This window comes from Pseudophryne corroboree, chromosome 2, assembly GCF_028390025.1.
Source record: "Pseudophryne corroboree isolate aPseCor3 chromosome 2, aPseCor3.hap2, whole genome shotgun sequence".
Lineage (NCBI taxonomy): Eukaryota > Metazoa > Chordata > Amphibia > Anura > Myobatrachidae > Pseudophryne > Pseudophryne corroboree.
The window spans coordinates 201,154,887-201,172,542 of NC_086445.1; the positions used below are offsets into that span (position 1 = coordinate 201,154,887).

The 17,656-nt window shown below is 45.2% G+C and overlaps 1 protein-coding gene and 1 pseudogene across 4 annotated transcripts in view; one reads left to right on the forward strand and one right to left on the reverse strand.

The window, feature by feature from the left end:
- The window catches only part of HDAC7 (histone deacetylase 7), a 614,661-nt gene that overhangs the window by 411,176 nt on the left and 185,829 nt on the right, over nucleotides 1-17,656 (reverse strand). The gene's annotated exons all lie outside the window — the stretch shown is intronic.
- Nucleotides 3,130-3,248, forward strand: LOC135052030 (5S ribosomal RNA; annotated as a pseudogene).

Genomic DNA, 17,656 nt, shown 5'->3' on the forward strand with positions numbered 1-17,656 from the left:
ACTGTAGATAGGCTGCCTGTGGTAGATTTATAGATGTTAATGTCAAGAAAGGCTACTTTTTCCCGGTTCATGGTATGTGTAAGCTTTATGTTGAGGTCGTTGTTATTGAGGAGCTTGATAAAATCCATCAGGAGATTTAGCTCCCCATCCCAGATAACGAAGATGTCGTCTATATATCTGAGCCACAACATAACATGTTCCGTATAGAGGTCATTGGTATCAGTGAAAACATACTTCTGCTCCCACCAGCCTAGAAACAAATTTGCATATGTGGGCGCACATGCTGCCCCCATGGCTGTACCCCTGACCTGGAGGTAGAATTGTTCCTGGAATGTGAAATAGTTCTTCTCTAGGACGAAGGCCAGTAGGTTGTACAGGAAGTCACCAAATTCTCCTCTCTCGTTATTTTCCAAGAAGAACTTTGTTGCATTTAGGCCAGCCTTATGATCAATACTGGTGTAAAGTGCTTCGACGTCCAAAGTCACCAGTAGAAAACTGTCCTCAAATATGATATCATGGATCTTCCGAAGTAGATCTGAGGTGTCTCTCAGGTATGAAGGTAATTGTAGGACGTATTCTCGGAGATGTAAGTCCAAAAAACGGCTTGGTTGTTCAAGGAGACCTCCGTTACCTGACATGATCGGTCTTCCAGGGGGTTTCTTCAAATCCTCGTGTGTTTTATGAAGAAGATAAAAGGTTGGTGTTCTGGGGTTTTTCACTGAGAGGTAGGCATGTTCCTGTTTAGTGATAGTACCTGATGTCAAAGCCTCTCCAATGAGACTAGTGTACTCATTCTGGAATCGAACGGTTGGATTGCTTAGCAGTCTTTTGTAACATGCAGTTTGTTTCAATTGTCTTAGCGCTTCTGTCACATACATATCTATCGGCCAGAGCACTATATTGCCTCCCTTATCCGATGGCTTAATTATCACATCCTTTCATTCTCTTACTTCTCTCAGTGCCTCTCTCTCATCATGAGGCAAATTCTGAGGGAAGTAATAGTATTTCCGGTCCCTTCGATGTTTAATCAGGTCGAATTCTTTTGAGACCATGTCTAGAAAGACCCGAATTTACGGACTATTATTTTCTGGTGGGAAAAAAAGCAGCATTGGAAGTGAACAAGCCCGCAGGACGGGTGAAACGCGTTTTCCAGCGTGGACTAAGGACGTGAGGAGCACTTTCTGGATCCTGTTAACCTGAGACTAACCCAGGGACCTGGGCAGGGACCGGTACACTTTTATTCATTCATCTGACCTTATATACCAATAACAATGGCATTGGTACAGACATTTCACTCTCCTACAGGATTGATCCATACTAACTCCTAACTCACATACAACTGAGGAACGTAGGATTTTGGCTAGTTTTTGGACAGATACTGTTTCATCATATTGCCTCTAGCCTATATAATATATATATATATATTATACCTTTTTTCCAATAGGTCAATCCCTTTTCGATCAGCATTTTTTCACTAGTAGGCTGTGCAATACCGACTCCCAGTCCTGCAAATTTTTATACCTATTTTTGACCCTATTTAGGGTGGCCCAGGGATCTGGGCAGGGACTATCATTGTCTAGCCACTTTTTCAGCCACCAGCGCACATGGACACTGATTATTTTCTGGCTTTGATAACTCTTTTCTGATTAGTTCTGCATAGGGATTCAATATATGCATTTGTATGAGCAAGTGGGTTAACCAGCACCTAATAGGGCCTGTGGGCCCCCCTTTTACTTGATTCTGCTGGGAAAGAGGGTTATTGCCAAACATACCCAATATTGCGAATTACTCTGGCTTATGCATACTATGTTTCGCTAGTAGGCTGTACAATATAGATTCACAGCCCTGCATGTGTACCCCTTTGACCTTATTGAGGGTGACCCAGGGATCTGGGCAGGGACTGTCATATCGTCATTTTTCAGTAATCTGTCAGCAGGGCTGTTTCTAGCCAATTTGGGTCCCAGGGCGAGATTTAAAAATGCGCCCCCCCATGACATAACAAAATGTGCCCCCCCCCCCCACACACACACACCTAGATAAAAGAAACTTGCACGTGCAACCGGGAAGGGGGCGTGGTCTCATCTAAATGGGTGTGGCCTCATTTAAATGGGCATGGCCTCGTCTGAAAAGACTACCTCACAATCCAGTTTTTGACCCTGCTCCAACCAAGATCACAACCACCACAGGGAAAAAAATTCTACCATATTAAGCCCCACACAGTAATGCCCCCTGCACCATATTATACCACACACTGCAATGCCCTTGATACATTAAATCCCCACACTACGGCAGGCAAGAGTCCCCATTTCACACATTACGGCAGGTGTCCCCATTTTACACATTGAGAGAGAGAGACTATACTTACAGAGGCGATTACCGCTCTTCGGCCCGCCTCACCAGTCGCTCCTCGCGCTGGCCTTTCCCTCTTCCTAACTTGGATCCCCCTCTGTACTCCGCTAGGGGGGGAGTTTCGTGGAGTGACGGGGTTGCGTCGTGACGTAACGACACAACCGCATCATTCCGTGAAACTCCGCCCCCTGAGCAGGTTACTCGGGGAGAAATAGGAGGGGAAGCAGGGAGCCACAGTTAGTGCCGCGGCGGGCGCCCAGTGCGGTTGCACTGCTCGCCTGCCCCAAGAAACGGCCCTGTCTGTCAGCCACCAACGTATACGGATACTGTTTGTTTCCTGGCTTCAATAACTCTTTTCCTGAAAGCTATGCATAGGGATTTGATGCAGTATATGTGTGAGTAAGTGGGTTTATCAGCACCTACTAGGGCCTGTGTATCATTCCGTTTTTGCTTGATTTCGCCTGCAATGAGGGTGACTGCCAAACATATTCAATATTGCCAATCACTCTGTCTTATGCACAACAACCTCAATTTGGACATAGTTCTGGCCTGATAGCAATGCTGACACCTGTGACAGTCCCAATTCATTCCTTTTTCTTCTTTTCTACCTTCTCTTTTTCTCTATTTTCCCACTCCATTATATTCGCGGACTCTCATCTATGATCCACAGGGTCATCCTGTGCCTAACGTAGACAGCAGATCCGCCACTTTTTCTGTTTTCTCTCCTAAATCTTCCTTAGGTGCACTCTCATTGGTAAGTCGGTCATAGTGGGCCCAAGAAATTACTACCATACCCCACCGACAGAGCCCGATCTCGTCCGATCTTGGAAGCTAAACGGTGGTGGGCTGGGCCAGTATCTGTGAGGGGGACCCCCAGAGAATACCCAGTGTTGTAATTCATGACCTATCTCGACTATACACCAACAGCAGGATCACCACATTTTTTCTCCAATCATCCCTTTAGCTCATCCTTTTACTTGACACTGAATATTCTTCTTAAGTACCGCCTTCCCTGATACTTCATAGATCTGACAAGTGTCAATACAATCAAGGATCTATACTCCCTACAACAGTCCAGTCCATTGACCCTTGGAGGTCTTATTAACACAAGCTGAGCTTGTGCTGGTTGAATAGGATCAGGGTGTAGAGCAGGGGTGGGCAATTATTTCAGCTGGGGGGCCGCTTAACACTTCCAGCGAATAGTCGAGGGCCACACACAAAATACTCAAAAAGAGTCCCCTTTTTACACATTACGGCAGATAGCGTCCCCTTTTTACACATTACGGCAGACATCGTCCCCCTTTTTACACATTACAGCAGACAGCGCCCCCGTTTTTACACATTACGGCAGACATTGTTCCCCTTTTAACACATTACGGCAAACTGCGTCCACTTTTTACACATTACAGCAGACAGCGCCCCCGTTTTTACACATTACGGCAGACTGCGTCCCCTTTTTACACATTACGGCAGACTGCGTCCCCTTTTTACACATTACGGCAGACATCGTCCCCCTTTTTACACATTACAGCAGACAGCGCCCCCGTTTTTACACATTACGGCAGACATTGTTCCCCTTTTTACACATTACGGCAGACTGCGTCCACTTTTTACACATAACAGCAGACAGGCGCCCCCCTTTTTACACATTACGGCAGACTGCGTCCCCTTTTTACACATTACGGCAGACTGCGTCCCCTTTTTACACATTACGGCAGACATCGTCCCCCTTTTTACACATTACGGCAGACAGCATCACCCTTTTTTACACATTACGGCAGACAGTTCCTACCCCCCTATCCCCTCCCTCCCCTAAACCCATATTGTAGTTTTTAACTCAGCTGCCTCCCCACCCTTAAACCTATATGGCAGCTTAAGCAGTGATCCAGGGGCTGGCAGGACAGGGGGTTTACCTGTTCGTCACAGTGGCAGACGATCCCCGCTGTCCGATGATGCCGCCTGGAGTCACTGCTGATGTGGCCTCTTGCTCCCGCTCGCTGGCCGCTGCTTCTTCTCCTCACTCAGCCGCCAATCGCAGTGCCCGCCCCCCGTGCCGCCCAGCGCGCTTGGTAACAGAGGAAATCCCGGTCAGCTGACCTTGTGACGTGACCGGGATTTCCTCAGCGGCGCCTCGTCTGAGAGCAGTGCAATGACAAGCGGCCTGTCGGGCCGCTTGTCATTGCACTCTAATGGTGCACAGCGGGCCAGGCACGATCGGTCCGCAGGCCGCATCCGGCCCGCGGGCCGCCTGTTGCCCACCCCTAGTGTAGAGCCATAGTGTCTACATCCCTCCTCAAGTCTATCAGCATAGACTAACCAGAACATTTCCAAATTTTCTAATTAACAAATTGATTGGCTTCTGCTAATACTCGCTCTAGCCTTTCAATCCTAATCAGCCACACCAATTATATATGGTATCTCTCAGAGATGCTGGCGGGCTGAGTCATATGTATTTACCATTATATTTTATTGATTAATTGTGGTGGACTATGTAAGTGTGGATTTTATCTTAAATTAATTAGATAATAAAAGTTATGTTTTAATATTTTCACATAAACAAATCAATACAAGAGTGCACCCACACAAGAGTCTTCTGCAAATCAATTTTCTTCTAAGTGGTAGAAAAAACACAGGCGTGTCCAATAGAGATGAGCGGGTTCGGTTCCTCGGAATCCGAACCCGCCCGAACTTCATGATTTTTTACACGGATCCGAGCGACTCGGATCTTCCCGCCTTGCTCGGTTAACCCGAGCGCGCCCGAACGTCATCATGACGCTGTCGGATTCTCGCGAGGCTCGGATTCTATCGCGAGACTCGGATTCTATATAAGGAGCCGCGCGTCGCCGCCATTTTACACGTGCATTGAGATTGATAGTGAGAGGACGTGGCTGGCGTCCTCTCCGTTTAGAGAAGAAATAGATAGGAGAGTGAGAGTGAGACAGTGACACTTCATTTACTGGAGCTTAGGAGGAGTACTCAGACAGAGAGTGCAGAATTTTGCTGATAGTATTAGTTAGTTATACTAGTGACAGAGTGAGACAGTGACACTTCATTTACTGGAGCTTAGGAGGAGTACTCAGACAGAGAGTGCAGAATTTTGCTGATAGTATTAGTTAGTTATACTAGTGACTGACCAGTGACCACCAGTGCAGTTTTATATTATTTAATATAATCCGTTCTCTGCCTGAAAAAACGATACACAGTGACTCAGTCACATACCATATCTGTGCTCAGCCCAGTGTGCTGCATCATCTATGTATAATATCTGACTGTGCTCACACAGCTTAATTGTGGGGGAGACTGGGGAGCAGTTAGGTTATAGCAGGAGCCAGGAGTACATATTAAAATTAAACAGTGCACACTTTTTTTCTGCAGGAGTGCCACTGCCAGTGTGACTGACCAGTGACCTGACCACCAGTATAGTATACTATATTGTATTGTGATTGACTGTCTGCCTGTAAAAGTTAAACACACGTCGTGTGACTTGTGTGGTGTTTTTTTATTCTATAAAATAAAAAACTCATTCTGCTGACAGACAGTGTCCAGCAGGTCCGTCATTATATAATATATACCTGTCCGGCTGCAGTAGTGATATATATATATTTTTTATATCATTATTTATCATCCAGTCGCAGCAGACACAGTACGGTAGTTCACGGCTGTAGCTACCTCTGTGTCGGCACTCGGCAGTCCATCCATAATTGTATACCACCTACCCGTGGTTTTTTTTTTCTTTCTTCTTTATACATACTACATCTCATTATCATCCAGTCTATATTAGCAGCAGACACAGTACAGTACGGTAGTCCACGGCTGTAGCTACCTCTGTGTCGGCACTCGGCAGTCCGTCCATAATTGTATACCACCTACCCGTGGTTTTTTTTTTCTTTCTTCTTTATACATACTACATCTCATTATCATCCAGTCTATATTAGCAGCAGACACAGTACAGTACGGTAGTCCACGGCTGTAGCTACCTCTGTGTCGGCACTCGGCAGTCCGTCCATAATTGTATACCACCTACCCGTGGTTTTTTTTTTCTTTCTTCTTTATACATACTACATCTCATTATCAACCAGTCTATATTAGCAGCAGACACAGTACGGTAGTCCACGGCTGTAGCTACCTCTGTGTCGGCACTCGGCAGTCCGTCCATAATTGTATACCACCTACCCGTGGTTTTTTTTTCCTTTCTTCTTTATACATACTACATCTCATTATCATCCAGTCTATATTAGCAGCAGACACAGTACAGTACGGTAGTCCACGGCTGTAGCTACCTCTGTGTCGGCACTCGGCAGTCCATCCATAATTGTATACCACCTACCCGTGGTTTTTTTTTTCTTTCTTCTTTATACATACTACATCTCATTATCATCCAGTCTATATTAGCAGGAGACACAGTACAGTATGGTAGTCCACGGCTGTAGCTACCTCTGTGTCGGCACTCGGCAGTCCGTCCATAATTGTATACCACCTACCCGTGTTTTTTTTTTACTTTCTTCTTTATACATACTACATCTCATTATCATCCAGTCTATATTAGCAGCAGACACAGTACAGTACGGTAGTCCACGGCTGTAGCTACCTCTGTGTCGGCACTCGGCAGTCCGTCCATAATTGTATACCACCTACCCGTGGTTTTTTTTCCCTTTCTTCTTTATACATACTACATCTCATTATCATCCAGTCTATATTAGCAGCAGACACAGTACAGTACGGTAGTCCACGGCTGTAGCTACCTCTGTGTCGGCACTCGGCAGTCCGTCCATAATTGTATACCACCTACCCGTGGTTTTTTTTTCTTTCTTCTTTATACATACTACATCTCATTATCATCCAGTCTATATTAGCAGGAGACACAGTACAGTATGGTAGTCCACGGCTGTAGCTACCTCTGTGTCGGCACTCGGCAGTCCGTCCATAATTGTATACCACCTACCCGTGGTTTTTTTTTCTTTCTTCTTTATACATACTACATCTCATTATCATCCAGTCTATATTAGCAGCAGACACAGTACAGTACGGTAGTCCACGGCTGTAGCTACCTCTGTGTCGGCACTCGGCAGTCCGTCCATAATTGTATACCACCTACCCGTGGTTTTTTTTTCTTTCTTCTTTATACATACTACATCTCATTATCAACCAGTCTATATAGCAGCAGACACAGTACGGTAGTCCACGGCTGTAGCTACCTCTGTGTCGGCACTCGGCAGGCAGTCCATAATTGTATACCACCTACCCGTGTTTTTTTTTCCTTTCTTCTTTATACATACTACATCTCATTATCATCCAGTCTATATTAGCAGCAGACACAGTACAGTACGGTAGTCCACGGCTGTAGCTACCTCTGTGTCGGCACTCGGCAGTCCATCCATAATTGTATACTAGTATCCATCCATCTCCATTGTTTACCTGAGGTGCCTTTTAGTTGTGCCTATTAAAATATGGAGAACAAAAATGTTGAGGTTCCAAAATTAGGGAACTGCTGCCACTAGTCATGGCCGAGACGATGAAATGCCAGCAACGTCGTCTGCCAAGGCCGATGCCCAATGGCATAGTACAGAGCATGTCAAATCCAAAACACCAAATATCAGTAAAAAAAGGACCCCAAAACCTAAAATAAAATTGTCGGAGGAGAAGCGTAAACTTGCCAATATGCCATTTACCACACGGAGTGGCAAGGAACGGCTGAGGCCCTGGCCTATGTTCATGGCTAGTGGTTCAGCTTCACATGAGGATGGAGGCACTCAGCCTCTCGCTAGAAAAATGAAAAGACTCAAGCTGGCAAAAGCAGTAGCACCGCAAAGAACTGTGCGTTCTTCGAAATCCCAAATCCACAAGGAGAGTCCAATTGTGTCGGTTGCGATGCCTGACCTTCCCAACACTGGACGTGAAGAGCATGCGCCTTCCACCATTTGCACGCCCCCTGCAAGTGCTGGAAGGAGCACCCGCAGTCCAGTTCCTGATAGTCAGATTGAAGATGTCAGTGTTGAAGTACACCAGGATGAGGAGGATATGGGTGTTGCTGGCGCTGGGGAGGAAATTGACCAGGAGGATTCTGATGGTGAGGTGGTTTGTTTAAGTCAGGCACCCGGGGAGACACCTGTTGTCCGTGGGAGGAATATGGCCGTTGACATGCCTGGTGAAAATACAAAAAAAATCAGCTCTTCGGTGTGGAAGTATTTCACCAGAAATGCGGACAACATTTGTCAAGCCGTGTGTTCCCTTTGTCAAGCTGTAATAAGTAGGGGTAAGGACGTTAACCACCTCGGAACATCCTCCCTTATACGTCACCTGCAGCGCATTCATAATAAGTCAGTGACAAGTTCAAAAACTTTGGCCGACAGCGGAAGCAGTCCACTGACCAGTAAATCCCTTCCTCTTGTAACCAAGCTCACGCAAACCACCCCACCAACTCCCTCAGTGTCAATTTCCTCCTTCCCCAGGAATGCCAATAGTCCTGCAGGCCATGTCACTGGCAATTCTGACGAGTCCTCTCCTGCCTGGGATTCCTCCGATGCATCCTTGCGTGTAACGCCTACTGCTGCTGGCGCTGCTGTTGTTGCTGCTGGGAGTCGATGGTCATCCCAGAGGGGAAGTCGTAAGCCCACTTGTACTACTTCCAGTAAGCAATTGACTGTCCAACAGTCCTTTGCGAGGAAGATGAAATATCACAGCAGTCATCCTGCTGCAAAGCGGATAACTGAGGCCTTGACAACTATGTTGGTGTTAGACGTGCGTCCGGTATCCGCCGTTAGTTCACAGGGAACTAGACAATTTATTGAGGCAGTGTGCCCCCGTTACCAAATACCATCTAGGTTCCACTTCTCTAGGCAGGCGATACCGAGAATGTACACGGACGTCAGAAAAAGACTCACCAGTGTCCTAAAAAATGCAGTTGTACCCAATGTCCACTTAACCACGGACATGTGGACAAGTGGAGCAGGGCAGGGTCAGGACTATATGACTGTGACAGCCCACTGGGTAGATGTATGGACTCCCGCCGCAAGAACAGCAGCGGCGGCACCAGTAGCAGCATCTCGCAAACGCCAACTCTTTCCTAGGCAGGCTACGCTTTGTATCACCGCTTTCCAGAATACGCACACAGCTGAAAACCTCTTACGGCAACTGAGGAAGATCATCGCGGAATGGCTTACCCCAATTGGACTCTCCTGTGGATTTGTGGCATCGGACAACGCCAGCAATATTGTGTGTGCATTAAATATGGGCAAATTCCAGCACGTCCCATGTTTTGCACATACCTTGAATTTGGTGGTGCAGAATTTTTTAAAAAACGACAGGGGCGTGCAAGAGATGCTGTCGGTGGCCAGAAGAATTGCGGGACACTTTCGGCGTACAGGCACCACGTACAGAAGACTGGAGCACCACCAAAAACTACTGAACCTGCCCTGCCATCATCTGAAGCAAGAAGTGGTAACGAGGTGGAATTCAACCCTCTATATGCTTCAGAGGTTGGAGGAGCAGCAAAAGGCCATTCAAGCCTATACAATTGAGCACGATATAGGAGGTGGAATGCACCTGTCTCAAGTGCAGTGGAGAATGATTTCAACGTTGTGCAAGGTTCTGATGCCCTTTGAACTTGCCACACGTGAAGTCAGTTCAGACACTGCCAGCCTGAGTCAGGTCATTCCCCTCATCAGGCTTTTGCAGCAGAAGCTGGAGACATTGAAGGAGGAGCTAACACGGAGCGATTCCGCTAGGCATGTGGGATTTGTGGATGGAGCCCTTAATTCGCTTAACAAGGATTCACGGGTGGTCAATCTGTTGAAATCAGAGCACTACATTTTGGCCACCGTGCTCGATCCTAGATTTAAAACCTACCTTGGATCTCTCTTTCCGGCAGACACAAGTCTGCTGGGGTTGAAAGACCTGCTGGTGAGAAAATTGTCAAGTCAAGCGGAACGCGACCTGTCAACATCTCCTCCTTCACATTCTCCCGCAACTGGGGGTGCGAGGAAAAGGCTCAGAATTCCGAGCCCACCCGCTGGCGGTGATGCAGGGCAGTCTGGAGCGACTGCTGATGCTGACATCTGGTCCGGACTGAAGGACCTGACAACGATTACGGACATGTCGTCTACTGTCACTGCATATGATTCTCTCAACATTGAAAGAATGGTGGAGGATTATATGAGTGACCGCATCCAAGTAGGCACGTCACACAGTCCGTACTTATACTGGCAGGAAAAAGAGGCAATTTGGAGGCCCTTGCACAAACTGGCTTTATTCTACCTAAGTTGCCCTCCCACAAGTGTGTACTCCGAAAGAGTGTTTAGTGCCGCCGCTCACCTTGTCAGCAATCGGCGTACGAGGTTACATCCAGAAAATGTGGAGAAGATGATGTTCATTAAAATGAATTATAATCAATTCCTCCGCGGAGACATTGACCAGCAGCAATTGCCTCCACAAAGTACACAGGGAGCTGAGATGGTGGATTCCAGTGGGGACGAATTGATAATCTGTGAGGAGGGGGATGTACATGGTGATATATCGGAGGATGATGATGAGGTGGACATCTTGCCTCTGTAGAGCCAGTTTGTGCAAGGAGAGATTAATTGCTTCTTTTTTGGGGGGGGTCCAAACCAACCCGTCATATCAGTCACAGTCGTGTGGCAGACCCTGTCACTGAAATGATGGGTTGGTTAAAGTGTGCATGTCCTGTTTTGTTTATACAACATAAGGGTGGGTGGGAGGGCCCAAGGACAATTCCATCTTGCACCTCTTTTTTCTTTTATTTTTCTTTGCGTCATGTGCTGTTTGGGGAGGGTTTTTTGGAAGGGCCATTCTGCGTGACACTGCAGTGCCACTCCTAGATGGGCCCGGTGTTTGTATCGGCCACTAGGGTCGCTTATCTTACTCACACAGTCAGCTACCTCATTGCGCCTCTTTTTTTCTTTGCGTCATGTGCTGTTTGGGGAGGGTTTTTTGGAAGGGCCATCCTGCGTGACACTGCAGTGCCACTCCTAGATGGGCCCGGTGTTTGTGTCGGCCACTAGGGTCGCTTATCTTACTCACACAGTCAGCTACCTCATTGCGCCTCTTTTTTTCTTTGCGTCATGTGCTGTTTGGGGAGGGTTTTTTGGAAGGGCCATCCTGCGTGACACTGCAGTGCCACTCCTAGATGGGCCCGGTGTTTGTGTCGGCCACTAGGGTCGCTTATCTTACTCACACAGTCAGCTACCTCATTGCGCCTCTTTTTTTCTTTGCGTCATGTGCTGTTTGGGGAGGGTTTTTTGGAAGGGCCATCCTGCGTGACACTGCAGTGCCACTCCTAGATGGGCCCGGTGTTTGTGTCGGCCACTAGGGTCGCTTATCTTACTCACACAGTCAGCTACCTCATTGCGCCTCTTTTTTTCTTTGCGTCATGTGCTGTTTGGGGAGGGTTTTTTGGAAGGGCCATCCTGCGTGACACTGCAGTGCCACTCCTAGATGGGCCCGGTGTTTGTGTCGGCCACTAGGGTCGCTTATCTTACTCACACAGTCAGCTACCTCATTGCGCCTCTTTTTTTCTTTGCGTCATGTGCTGTTTGGGGAGGGTTTTTTGGAAGGGCCATCCTGCGTGACACTGCAGTGCCACTCCTAGATGGGCCCGGTGTTTGTGTCGGCCACTAGGGTCGCTTATCTTACTCACACAGTCAGCTACCTCATTGCGCCTCTTTTTTTCTTTGCGTCATGTGCTGTTTGGGGAGGGTTTTTTGGAAGGGCCATCCTGCGTGACACTGCAGTGCCACTCCTAGATGGGCCCGGTGTTTGTGTCGGCCACTAGGGTCGCTTATCTTACTCACACAGTCAGCTACCTCATTGCGCCTCTTTTTTTCTTTGCGTCATGTGCTGTTTGGGGAGGGTTTTTTGGAAGGGACATCCTGCGTGACACTGCAGTGCCACTCCTAGATGGGCCCGGTGTTTGTGTCGGCCACTAGGGTCGCTTATCTTACTCACACAGCGACCTCGGTGCAAATTTTAGGACTAAAAATAATATTGTGAGGTGTGAGGTATTCAGAATAGACTGAAAATGAGTGGAAATTATGGTTTTTGAGGTTAATAATACTTTGGGATCAAAATGACCCCCAAATTCTATGATTTAAGCTGTTTTTTAGGGTTTTTTGAAAAAAACACCCGAATCCAAAACACACCCGAATCCGACAAAAAAAATTCGGTGAGGTTTTGCCAAAACTCGGTCGAACCCAAAACACGGCCGCGGAACCGAACCCAAAACCAAAACACAAAACCCGAAAAATTTCCGGCGCTCATCTCTAGTGTCCAAGCGTTTGCAGGGTGACGTCAATTTCGGGACCGGAGAGGCTGAAGCGATCGCAGCGGCTGAGTAAGTCCAGAGCTACTCAGAAACTGCAAAAAACTTTTTTGTCCCGCTCGGCTGCACATGCGATCGCACACTTGCAAAGCGAAAATACACTCCCCTAGAGGTGGCGACTATTTGATCGCTGCTCTGCAAAAAATAGCTAGCGAGCGATCAACTCGGAATGAGGGCCATAGTTAAGATTGACTTGCCTGCACAGTCTATATTTTCTTGCGATACTGACCCCACGGGAGCGCGCAACGGTATCGCAAGCTGTATACACACAATGCGATTTGCACTAACTTTCCTTGCGATTTTAACTATATAGTCATAATCAGAAAGGTTACATTGCACCGTGTGTCTGCACCTTAAGACACCGTATGAATAATTAATTACAGTATGGCCCTAAATTTCAGTTGAATAAATATGCCCCTCAGTTAAAGTAAGTAGTATACTGCATGTGGCTGAAAGGTAGGCTCAAATCTTTCTACAGGTTGCAGAACACAGTACAAGCCCGAACAAGCAACTGTCATCATATTCATTTGTTTAATTCACGTATACCAGGCTTATGCTGATAAACACAGAACCACTTAACCCGCCCACGCAATCATTAACTGAAATTCACAGACTATTTTTAACGCTCCCACAGTAAAATAAAAGGCATGCTTTACGCTTTGTGGGCAGCATCTATCTGTTTGCCTTGCAATTACCAGATTAGTTTCCGAATCTAAGATGACGTGGGTTTAGTGTTTACATCCCAGGATTATATTGTGGCTTGGTGCCTGTGATAGTTTAGCCGCTCTGGGTGACCAAATGCAAGAGACTGTTCTCTCCTTTCTGCAGAAATACACGCCTGGCTTCTGCAGTACAAACATAGTTTCCCGTATATGCAACTGTGGGAGAGTACCTGAAGTTTCAGATACATCAAAGCAATGACATAATTAGCAACTTCATCAAAGTCTGAAATAGCTGATAGTTTAAAAATATAACATCTATGTCATGAGATTCTGAACAATAGGCTATATATAGGCACATATAGATAACATCACCACATGTAAACTGACGCAGAAGAAGTAAAATACCTTTTAGCTCTATTCGGCACATATTATTTAAAACATGAACATGTCCGTTATTATCATTCAGTACATCAAAAGACATTTGCATAAAAATTGTAGGTTGCACAGACTTTTGATGAACCATCAATCAATTTAGACAAGTTCCTAGGACCTGGTACAACAGGCTACAAGACTGCAAGTTAATTAAAGATTCCTTTGTATGATCTGCATGATCTGAATTTAATCTATACTATACAGAAAACTTTTTGTAGTTCTGCTTTAGCTAACACAATCTTCAGATGGCGTTAGTCTGCTTTTCCCCCTTGAGGGAAGCCCAGCTGTAAAGGCATCTTTCGATCCCTCTCCAGTGGTATTAACCTTGTCCTGATGTCCGGCACATCTATGTTGTACTGCACATGTGCATATAGATGGGCATGCCATGAATAGGAATATTAGGTTTTGTGTTTTTGTTTTTCAAAAGCTTTTGGACAAACAGTGCAATAGCTGAGCAGCATTCTTACTCCCACAGCATTTTTTTGAACTAATAACTATAGCCTTCTTCCAGAAGCCAACTAAAGGTTCCGGAATTCAGTCTACTCTGCTGTCTACTGGAGTCACTTAATACTCTCAGCTGTCTAAAACCGCTCAAAACTTCTGTCACTAGACTATACTGTATAAATGTGTTTAGAATGCATTGGCCTGCTGCATATAACCAGGTCACCATGGTAATTGATGTATCCAGGACACACCTTAAAATGAGATGGGACTGAATGAATGCCTTCCTGGTAAAATACTTTATAAATATATGTATATAACACTGAAATCAAACAAATGCAACTTACACATACTGTAAGAGTAAGAGCTCATGTACCAACATATACATTGTGTGAATCAACCAGTCTAATACATTAGTTCTTATCTGTCTGATGCAATTTTAATCAAAGTGAGTGGCTGCAGAGCAGTGTGAAACAGTTTAGCGTTTGATTGCAGTAAACTATCATTGCTGTTGCCCTATCCATTCCTACTTTAGTGACCTCCCTGGTCCCACGAGCGGCCATCAAACACTTTTTCAGCAGCAAGCTGGATAATAAAAAGCAACAGGCCACACAGTTACTCCAAGCAGACAACCACAAGAGTACCTGAGCAGCACAAAAACAAAATCCTACAAACTCATAGGGGGTCAATTCAGTTAACGTGCCTCTGCATGTGAGAGGAGGGCAGTTACTGTTGCAGTGGCATAGTAACACAGGCAATGGCAGTGAAACTCGCTCCCTTGCGGCCCAATCTCACCTCAGATTCATGGATTTTTGTATGCAACCCTATAGCCACACTTAAGGGGGTGAGAACATTGCATATAATTAAATCAACCCCATATTGTACTTGGCCTTAGAGTGCCCATGTCTTGTTCTGTTCATTCAGATACAGGTAGGTATGAGTCGAAGAATCACAAAATCTGCATGGGCCTGCTGATTTGGGTATGCACAGTGTGTGGGGTGTGGTTCGTTTTATCGACAGTGTCTAGGTCGACAATGTTTAGGTCGACCACTATAGGTCGACAGTCCCTAGGTCGACATGGATGGAAGGTCGACAGGGTTTCTAGGTCGACATGTGCTAGGTCGACAGGTCTAAAGGTCGACATGAGGATTTTTTTTTTTTGTGTCGTTTTCTTCGTAGAGTAACCGGGATCCCAAATTAGTGCACCGCGTCCCCTCGCATGGCTCGCTTTGCTCGCCATGCTTCGGGCATGGTGCCTTCGCTCCGCTACCACTTCGCTCGGCACACTTTACCGTTCCAATCGTAGTCCACGTGGATCGTTAAGTATGAAAAAAAAATGTGAAAAACATATGTCGACCTTTAGACCTGTCGACCTAGCACATGTCGACCTAGAAACCCTGTCGACCTTCCATCCATGTCGACCTAGTGACTGTCGACCTATAGTGGTCGACCTAAACATTGTTGACCTAGACACTGTCGATCTTCAGACCGGATCCCCAGTGTGTGGCCATGTTAGAAATGCCACACTCCCATGGCAGTAGCCCTACAGTGTCTTCTTTACTCACAAATGTACAGTGCTTGGGAATTTAGTGTACCTAGCACTTCATAGACAAAATGATGATGCTTCCAAAAGAAAAAATGGATCAACTTTCTGCCAGCTGCACTCTTTCCCATTCCACAAACAGAAATATAATTTTTCTTGCAAAATATATCATAGATACTTTATTAATAAACTTTATTTATTTGTTTATCCAATACCCATATGTGATATATATTTATTCTACATTACCACATATAACGTATTATATGTCCCCCTATAGTAAGGGGTCATGCAAAGTGAAGTATAAAAATTGATAGAAATAGAATAAAGTGTAGAAAATACATAAAAAACTTTATTCAATGTGAAAAAATAAAAATGTGTGATTTAAAAGAAAATGTTTGTGCGCTGTCTTCTGTTCTGTATGTTACTTTTTACCTGTATTGTTATAAAAAGTAGTTTTCAGCTTATAAATAACAGCTAGATTATTTCCAGCAATGATACAATAGCCCTGACGAAGCTTAGTAAAAGTGAAATCCGCATAGGCATCGCTGTGCACTGTCAGAACTGTCTTATTAGAAATATGTAATTCTGTATGTGTAGTCACAACAATGCATTAATGTTATGGTAATAGTGCAGTATATTAAATTAATAGAGAGTATGTAGAGGCATTAACCAGAAGTGGAGTTTTTTATATGCTACGCCATGAGGCCTATATAACCATACAATCTATAACTGAAGGTCCTCCTGCAGAATAGTGACCCCATGGGACTAGGCTATATTCATTTATAGTTCTCACATATAGTGTTATTATTGAGTGACATGAGATTTGGGCACCATACATTTTGCTATTAAGAAATATAGCCACGTAGACCAGTTAGTCTGATAACCTATTAAAATACTGGTGAACAAACATTATGGTTGGAATGTTAAAAGCAAATTAGAAAAAGATATTAGAACCCAGATCCATGTCATCTAGCATTATATGATCATGGGGAATATGTAGGAATATATATTTGAGATCACTTTATATAGCAGGACGCATTAATATAGCATGAATTTATTCTGTTTCATATACAGTATAAGGACACTAGGCATAAAAGCTTGCATAACTCCAAGTATCATCAGTATTTTGAATAAAGCCGCTATAATTTATTAAAATATTCAGCATATCTACCAAGTGCAATAATCGCCTGACTTATTCAGGTTTTGCAAGCCAGGCATATACACAATCTTATTGTATTTATGGGTGGTCTTCAGTTTGCTGGTGGCCGGGCTCCCGACGACCAGCATACTGGCGCCGGAATCCCGACCGCCGACATACCAACAGCTTTTCTCACTCTTGGGGGTCCACGACCCCCCTGGAGGGAGAATAGCGCGCCACCGTGCCCGCAAGGGGCTCATTTGCGCACGCCCAGCTGTCGGTATGCCGGCGGTCGGGATTCCGGCGCTGGTATGCTGGCCGCCAGGAGCCCGACCACCGGCATAACATACCACACCCGTATGGATATGCCTGGAACATGCTGAACACTGCAGTTTTGTTATGAACATCTTCTTTCAGCCATAAGAAAGCAACAAATGTAACAACCTTTGAGTATTGAAACAGGAATTTCTAAGTATCAGTTATAATAGTGTTACAATTGTTACCACCATTTGAAATCATTGCTCGAAATAATCTAGCTGTTATTTATAAGCTGAAAATTATTTTTTATAACAATACAGGTAAAAAGTAACATACATAATAAAAGACAGCGCACACAAGCATTTTCTTTTAAATCACACATTTTTATTTTTTCACATTTAATAAAGTTTTTGTATGTATTTTCTACACTTTATTCTATGTCTATCAATTTTTATACTTCATTTTGCATGACCCCTTACTATAGGGGGACATATAATATA